Genomic DNA, 8,787 nt, shown 5'->3' on the forward strand with positions numbered 1-8,787 from the left:
CCCAGCAGAGTTTAACTAAAAGCTAAGGAGGCGAGGAGGGAATCATCTATTACAATGCTTTGTCATTTTATTCATCAAACTGACCATAGATTACAGTCACAGTATGAACAGGATGGAATATCCCTCCGTTTTAATACAAGGTTTATTTTGAAAGGGTTTAACGGAAGTATCTCTTCGCTACGTGTATCTAACTTGACTCTGCGGGTGTAGTTCTTCATTGAGGCCACTAGATGGCGCACGATACTGAATACGCCAATGTAGAACAAGAAACACATTTAAAAACAGCTACACGGACAGAATACATGATGTTGATTCAAATGAACATTAAATACATTTTTATCTTGGACAACAGATATTTTATAACTTAATTGGCCATAGATTAAAGCGTTGTGTTGTTCACTCCGTCAAACATTACCTTCATAAAGTGCAGCTAGCGTTAACAAGAGGGAGCTGTAAGGCGATGTGATAATGTTCCTTTACAAACTTTCACTGTTTGATAGAAGAAAAAGATTCAAGTCTTTTGTTATAATTCGGTAAAGTTAATTAATCAGCATGAACAACGGCTTCCTAGTTTTGGTGAATTGTTCAGGAGGACACAAACTTTCCTGTGAGCTTTGCATAGATGTTTAGAATTAGCGGCAGAAACTTTGTTGATCAAGAGGGAGATAAAATGCCTCAACCTCCATTAATTTGAGGTAAAAGTATGAAATGATGTATTCCTCTTCCTCGATAGTCTTGTTCTTGTTTCTAGCTTGAGGAGGTTATTCTTAACAGAGTTGATAAAAGTATAACCGTGAGTACACACTGCCCCCCTGTGGTCAAAGTGCAAAACTTTTATTTTGATAGTGATAGTCGGAAGTTGTTCTTTGTATAAACATCTACCTTGACAGATTGATGACGCAGTAAATCATTGTGTCATACATAGCGTAATTATAATATAAATAAAGCACATATGGCATTATCATTAACAAAGCAAACAGTGTTTGTACTTAAGCTGTGAGTATTTGGATTTATTTAACTATTGAGGACAATTATCCTTAAACAATCTTTAACAAGAGCTTTGAATTAACTGTAAAAGTTCTCTGTTTTTACTGTCTGTGATCATCAACACGTCATGTATGAAAGAATTGAGTTGACTGAGAGAGGGTCAAATATTTAATAATAATAATTTGGGGAAAGTATACATTGTATTTCTGGATCAGGGATAGTATAAGCTCATTTATTTATTACAATAAAAAATGTATCAGATAATCAGGCCTCTGTGAACATACGATCACACACTAAAAATATATGTATTTATTTTATATGTGATCACACAAGATTCAAAAATAATAATAATGTTATAATAATAATAATAATAATAATAACATCTATATATAGGACAATTTAAAAAATCAAGCTACAAAGTGTTTTACAAGGACAGCAATAATAAAACAAACGTAAAACAGTCTAGACATAAAATCATAAGTAAAGGCAAACAATTATAAATAACAAACATTTTACATAACATTCATTTAAAAGATCTTTAAAAGAAGCAAAAAAATATACATTTTGAAGGAATTTTTAATGTAAACTAAAATGACGTGAGGAAGGGCTCGCTGTTTAAAATATGTCTTAGGAGGGGGTTATAATGAAAAAGAGATTAACTGACTGATTATCTCACATGATCTCCTTCTCTCTACTTTCCCTATGATTTTATTTTAACAGCGATGACCGGAAGTAGTACAATGTAATTTATTTTGACTTGACAGTATTGATGCTGTAGTTACTCACTGTGACCACTAGAGGTCATAAATAATGTGCTTCTCATTTATTTACCGTTCAATCGTCGGCTACCCATGTTAGTGACTTCTCAAGTTAACTAAGGAAGCTTTGATGATTTCACATTAATTATGGGATACCTTCAGTTGTTTCTAAAGTCCTACGACATCCTTGTGTTTACATCGAATCACAATTTATCTACAAAGTTCCAGTAGGCCTACTTGTAGTTTTGCTAGCTAGAGAGCTAATTGTTGATGACATCTTGTCCGACACAGATTTGATTTGTTTGGATAAAAAAATACAATCAATGTTTTTAGTTCGAGCAGAAAAGTGAAGATTGACTGGTTATGTTCCAACGAATGTGAACTTAAATAACTCGGATTGTTTTTTTGTTAACATAACGATCATAAGCGCATCTTAAAAATGTTTTATTTTGACGACAGGGACCGGAAGTAACACACTGTGATTTCATCTGACTTGATAGTAGTAATGTTGTAGTTACTTACTGTGACCACTAGAGGGCATAAACAACATGATTCTAATAGAAATACTGTACAACAAAGATGAATAAGGTGGATTGAAGTAACAAACCTGTGGCATTGCTACATTAATATTTGATATCTTTAGTAGTTTAAAATTCAAAGGATATCTGTGGTTTACAAACAATGATGGATATAAATTATAGAAGCTTAGTCCAATACATCAGCAGGAGTAACTTGGGGTTAAGTGTCTTACCCAAGGACACATTGCACATGTGGCTGCAGGAGCTGGGGATCGAACCCCCGACCTTCCTGTTGGGAGACAACTGACTCTACCACTGAGCCACAGCCGCCCAAATAAAACAAAGTGCAGAAACTAACTTACATTACTGACGTCATCAAAGGATCAACGTCAGAGTCAGAAACAAGTCTGTATAAATCTAGAGATATACTACGTTTTTATTTTGTGTTTATACGTTTATTTAATTAATCGACCAAACAACACAATTAAATACCCCCCCCCCCCCCCCCCCCCCGATATTAAATCTGTGTTTGTTAACTTCTTCCATCGTGACTCAAAGACGTTTCCTAAATTCCTTCTCCTAAGAGTTATTCTCTCCATATTATAATCGTCATTAATTGTTTCTTTCCATTTCATTATTTGTGGTGGACTTTTCAGACAGTTTTTAGTGTTCTGTTTAATTTCTGTTATTCTTACAGTCCTATACAGGTATTTATCTGAAGTGAGGGACAGTGCATGGGGGGGGGGGAGATTTCCCATAAGTAGGTGTTGTGGACTAAAGGAAAGATTACATTTAAAGATCTGATTTATTTCCTGTTTTACTGAGCAGTATTGAAATCTAGAGATATGTTAAGTTTCAAGGCCTCACATATCATCTATTGCTCACTTATTTTTCCTCACATTAGTTTGTAAGATACATCTCTAGGATGAGCTGGGATGCATCATTAGTGACGTTCCTGAGGTCATTTGGGGTTTCAGGTCTTTCAACATCAGACCCCCTCCCCCCAGGTGACCCATCCAGGGTTGATCAAGTCCAGCATTGCATCCCAGCAGCAGCAATCGACGGGCTCGCCCTCTTTATCCAAAGCCACCGAGTGGCCCTACTCTTCACAGTTCCTGTTACACCAAGACCTGCCAGAGCTTTGCAGATAGAGCGCCCAGCAAACCCCCGACAGCCCACTTCAATCGGCTCACAAAGAGCCCGCCAGCCTCGCCCTCTCTACACTGCTCCACCAGCTCCCGGTATTTGGCCAGCTTCCTCTCGTAAGCCTCCTCCATGTGATCTTCCCAGGGCACAGTCAGCTCCCAAATCATCTGATGGTGGAATCTGAGAAGATGGTCGAGTCTGTACGGAGTCATATCTTATTCTTACACTTAATTCCTCCTTGGTTTTATTTTATTGTTTCTCCCCTCATCCCGTTGAACGTAACAATAAAACACAAATCATCTGAATGAAAAACCCAAACTACCTCACCTCAGATGAAATGAAGAAAAGACAATCAGTCAGTCATGGGTCCTTAGTCATCTTAACTTTTCTCTGTCTCAGAGCTCGTTCATTATTAACTGCTTCCATACAGTCCAGTTCTCTGTTTGCCACCAGTGGAGTTGCCCCCTGCTGGTCATTAGAAAGAATGCAGGTTCAAGTTATTTAGATAAAAGAACTCTTATAAAGCTTTGTTTGTGTGATATAGTGATATCTTTTAAAACCTTACGATCTTCTCAAACCATGAGTGAGGATTGGAGCAGAGTTTACTCAGCACTAAAAGCAGAGCAAAATGAAACACAGCATCAGGTGTTCAAACATCAACAAAGGTGTCACATTTCTCTTGTTCCAGCAGTTTTCAGCGTCCAAAGCTCCAAACTAGTTCAGGATCATTGAACCTGTCAGATAAAGCTGGATCTGTAAAGTGTGATCTGATGTTATTTCATTCAAACCATCTTTTGTGTGTCAGTGATTGTCCTGACAGTCGGCCTAATCTGTGCTAAGACCTGTGTGTAGACCTCTACTGAAGAGTTATACACAACACATGCAGAAAGTGATAAAAGAAGAAAATGATAAGTACTTCAAAAAGGTATAAGACGTCCTCCTTCATCTGATTTAATAACATTATTCAATGTTATGATTGTGCACACGTGTATTTAAATATCTGATCATCACAGAGCACATTGAGTTACTGCAGGACAGGAGAGCACCTCACCACATTTACTCACTATAACTTATATTAAACTATATTTATATCTGGATTAGGACTTTTTATTAAATCCCAGAGCAGCCATACAGAACAAAAGCACAACAAGACTCAACTACATCCCTACAAACTCCAGATTATCCCTGTATCTGACCTTTAAACTCTCACAAATGTATAGAATAGAATAGAATAGAATGACTTTATTGATCCCAAACTGGGAAATTGTGGCGTTACAGCAGGAGGTTGTCCAAACTCACAATATGAGCAAAAAACACAATATTAGCAAATTTAAACACAATATAATATTAAATACAAAGTAAATAAGCACTAAAAATATCAGAACTAAGAATGAGAATATATACCACCAGGATTTAACTTAGCATTACTAGTCTTAAATATAAAAGATTAAATGTAAATGTGCAAAAACAGAGTAGTAAATGGACAGTATTGACATAAGTTAAAGTGCATGAGTGTAGACATATTATCAGCAGAAACTATACAATATAACAGTGAGTAGACAGACAAATGAAGTGAACATGAGTGTAGGGATAATTTGTAAATTTAACATGTGCAGAACAGATTACAGTATGGAGAGACAGATATTATCATGATGACAGTTCTCTGCTCGCATGAGGTGAGCTGTTGTACAGAGTTATGGACTTTGGTAAGAAGAGTATACACTTGTATACACTTGTTCTTAAAACTTCACATTACCCAAAAAAATATATAAAAATAATCTGATCATCTGAAGGTTTAACACTACTGTGATAAATAAATAAAGTCCTGAGTGTCTCCCAATGCTCTGTCATGGGCTCAAACAAGCGGAGTTAACTTTCACTTTCATTCACAACCTGTCTGAGTCAATGTGACCGAGTTAGTAGTGTAAGAGTGAAAATGGGATATGCAAATAAGTTAGAAACATGTGTTTATTATGTTCTTTCTCTATGCAGACATAACTTTAGTATGTTCTTAAATGATTGCTATAATGTTGGTTACAAGTGTTTACAGTAATGTTAATATCCTGTTATTAGGTAGGCCACCTAGTGGGCGCTGTTCAGGGAGGAGTGAGCTGTGTAGTGAGGGGAGAGAAAGGGGAAGAAGGGATGTTGTGGAACAGGGATGGACAACTGGCGGCCCCCGTCCTCATTCTGTGTGGCCCGCGAGTCAATTTACAAAAATCAATAAATTATTGGAGTCACTGTCGCTGGAAACCAGCATCTCATTTGAACAAGACCCCAGCTGTAATTCATGCTGCCCACCAATAGAGGGCGTCCTCTGCACATGGTCTTGTGTTGACCTCCTGGGCCTCCTCTTCTAGCGGGATAAAGAGACATGAGCGGCCAAAAGTGTTTTCCAGCCAAGATGGGAAACAGATTATCTTTTTACAGAATTCAAAGGCAAACCTTTGTGTTTAGTGTGCCTGGAAACAAAATCGGCTATGAAGGATTTCAACTTGAGTCGCCACTACAACACCACGCACAAAGACAAATATGACAAATACAACGGAGCTGCAAGAGTCGCTATCGTCGCTGACCTCAGAGGAAAAATACACCATCAGCAGAGCTTTTTTACCAAAGCCACGACTATACAGGAGTCATCTCTCAAGGTGTGTTACGCTGTTTCCCTTGAGCTTGCTAAAGCAAAGAAGCCCTATTCAGATGGCAAAATAGTGAAGCGGTGTGCAGTAGAGATGGCTAAAGCTTTTGGAGACGATAACATGGCTAAGAATTTTGAAACGATCTCTCTGTCCTGACGCACAGTGACCAGAAGAATTTTCGATATTCAAAATCATGTTGAGGTAAAGCTTAAAGAAGTCATGCATGACTGCAAGTACTTTTCCTTAGCGTTGGATGAGAGTATGGATGTGACGGATGTTAGCCAGCTTCTTATTTATGCACGAGCCATTGACAGTTCATTTGAAGTGCACGAGGAGTTATTGAAACTGGTGGCTTTGCATGACACTACCAAGGGACGGGATATTTTCAACGCTGTTCAAAGTGTTGTGAGTGAGTATGGAGGCTTCGACAAGCTATCAGCTGTTGTTACCGATGGTGCGCCGTCAATGCAAGGAAAACACACTGGATTCGCCGGGCTCCTCCAACAGAGTGGCGTTGACTGTCCAATACTGCACTGCATCATACATCAGGTGGGTAACGTTGTTGCTAGCTATTAATAGAATGTGGGTATTCTTTGTGAGAATTTTTATCACAGGCTAAAATGTAGCTAAATCCTTTTATTTTGATATTACAGGAGGCCCTCTGTGCCAAGTCAATGAACTTCAGCCATGTCATGGATTTAGTTACCAAGGTTACCAATCTCATTCGAGGAGGGAACAGGTCTCTCAATCATAAGACGTTTGTAGCCTTTTTGGATGAAGTGAGCGCTGTGTATGGGGATTTACAGATGCACACAGAGGTAAGGTGGATGAGCCGTGGGAAACGCCTAGAGAGGTTTTTTGCGCTGCTCGCTGAAATCCCAGTGTTCTTGGAGGACAGCATCCGATGCGATACAAGTGCTTACTGCAGTAAACTCAGGGATACAGAGTTTCTCTTCGACATGGCTTTCCTTGCAGACATTACCTCACATCTTAATCACCTGAATATGCAGTTGCAGGGAAGAAGCCAGACTGTGTCGGATCTATATGCACACGTGAACGCATTTCAGAGTAAACTAACCCTGTTTAAAGAAGACTTTTCATCTGACCCTCCAAATTTGGCACACCTCCGCTCATTTGAACAGATGTGCAAAGATGCCCCCGAATGCCAGAAAACACTTCTCAAGTACAGATAGAAAAACTGCAGCAGCAGTTTAAGAACCGCTTTCAAGATTTCTACACCATGAAGCCACGCATGGTGTTATTCACTGACCCGCTCTCTGCTGCTGTCAGTGCGCAGCCCCCTGAGCTGCAGCTTCAACTGTGTGAACTACAGTCAGACCCCTTCTTCCAAGCAAAGCGCCAAGAGAGGGGAATCTCCTTCTGGAGACTACTACCCGAGTCACGCTTTCCACTCCTCAGGGATTTTGCACTCTCAACGGCCAGCATATTTGGGAGCACTTACATCTGTGAGAGCAACTTCTCAACAATGAAGCACATCAAATCTAAAGAGAGAAACAGACTGACAGATGAGACACTGTTCCACCTCATGCAGATTGGATGTACTAACATTGACATTGACATTCAGTCTATTGTGCGCCAGCAGGAGAGGCCACAAATATCTCATTAAGACAGAACTTCATAGCATACTGACCAACCTGTGGGTGAGGATCAGTTGTGACGGTCACTGCCTTAGTCAAGATCTTACTAATTGATTCTGTCCCCCCTAGTTCTAGTAGAGGAGTTGGATGTCCAATCGAGGGCACCTGGGCCTGTGTCTGGCAGGGCATAAAAGCCCCAACCCAGGGTGGATTCTGCCGCTCTCTCTTTGGCCTAAACTTTGACTCGTTTGTTTGTGCTATGGTTGTGGCTGGTTGTGCAAATAAATCATTGTTTTCTTCAAATTGGGCTGTTCCTTTTAGTATTTGTCATGGCCATGGAGCCAGGTGATGACACAGTGGATTTGGAGAAAGATGCATGCTTATTTGAAATATGTCATGGAATGAGGGCAGAGTAGAAATGCATTAAAAATATATATGAATATAAGTTGATGCACTTACTGTTGATGTCAACTTTTGTTACGTTATTGAAAGATGATTTTTGAGACCCCATTGCACTGAAATAATATATGACTCAGGAATGTTGAGTCATGCTCAATGCTGCTCAGCACACCTGAGCAGCAGCAGCACCGATGTAATCCCTCTGAAATTGCAACAATCCTGAGCTTCACAGCAGCAGCAGCTACCAGGCCTCACAGCAGCAGCAGCTACCAGGCCTCACAGCAGCAGCAGCTACCAGGCCTCACAGCAGCAGCAGCCTCCAGGCCTCACAGCAGCAGCAGCCTCCAGGCCTCACAGCAGCAGCAGCTACCAGGCCTCACAGCAGCAGCAGCCTCCAGGCCTCACAGCAGCAGCAGCCTCCAGGTCTCACAGCAGCAGCAGCTACCAGGCCTCACAGCAGCAGCCTCCAGGCCTCACAGCAGCAGCAGCTACCAGGCCTCACAGCAGCAGCAGCCTCCAGGCCTCACAGCAGCAGCTACCAGGCCTCACAGCAGCAGCAGCCTCCAGGCCTCACAGCAGCAGCAGCAGCCACCAGGCCTCACAGCAGCAGCAGCTACCAGGCCTCACAGCAGCAGCAGCAGGAGAAAAATATAACTAATGATAATATTTTTTCCTTGTTCCACCTAAATACTCGCAGTCTACCTAAACAATTTGATAGTCTTATTGACTATCTTTCTGTACT

The 8,787-nt window shown here is 40.4% G+C and overlaps 1 long non-coding RNA gene across 1 annotated transcript; it reads left to right on the top strand.

The window, feature by feature from the left end:
* The first annotated feature begins 4,193 nt into the window (after positions 1-4,193).
* LOC109979024 (uncharacterized) lies at positions 4,194-7,949 on the top strand. The gene is made up of 2 exons (XR_010664751.1): positions 4,194-6,597; positions 6,702-7,949. It is a non-coding gene; the product is annotated as an uncharacterized lncRNA (long non-coding RNA).
* Positions 7,950-8,787: the final 838 nt, after the last annotated feature.

Source organism: Labrus bergylta, chromosome 19 (assembly GCF_963930695.1).
Source record: "Labrus bergylta chromosome 19, fLabBer1.1, whole genome shotgun sequence".
Taxonomy (NCBI): domain Eukaryota; kingdom Metazoa; phylum Chordata; class Actinopteri; order Labriformes; family Labridae; genus Labrus; species Labrus bergylta.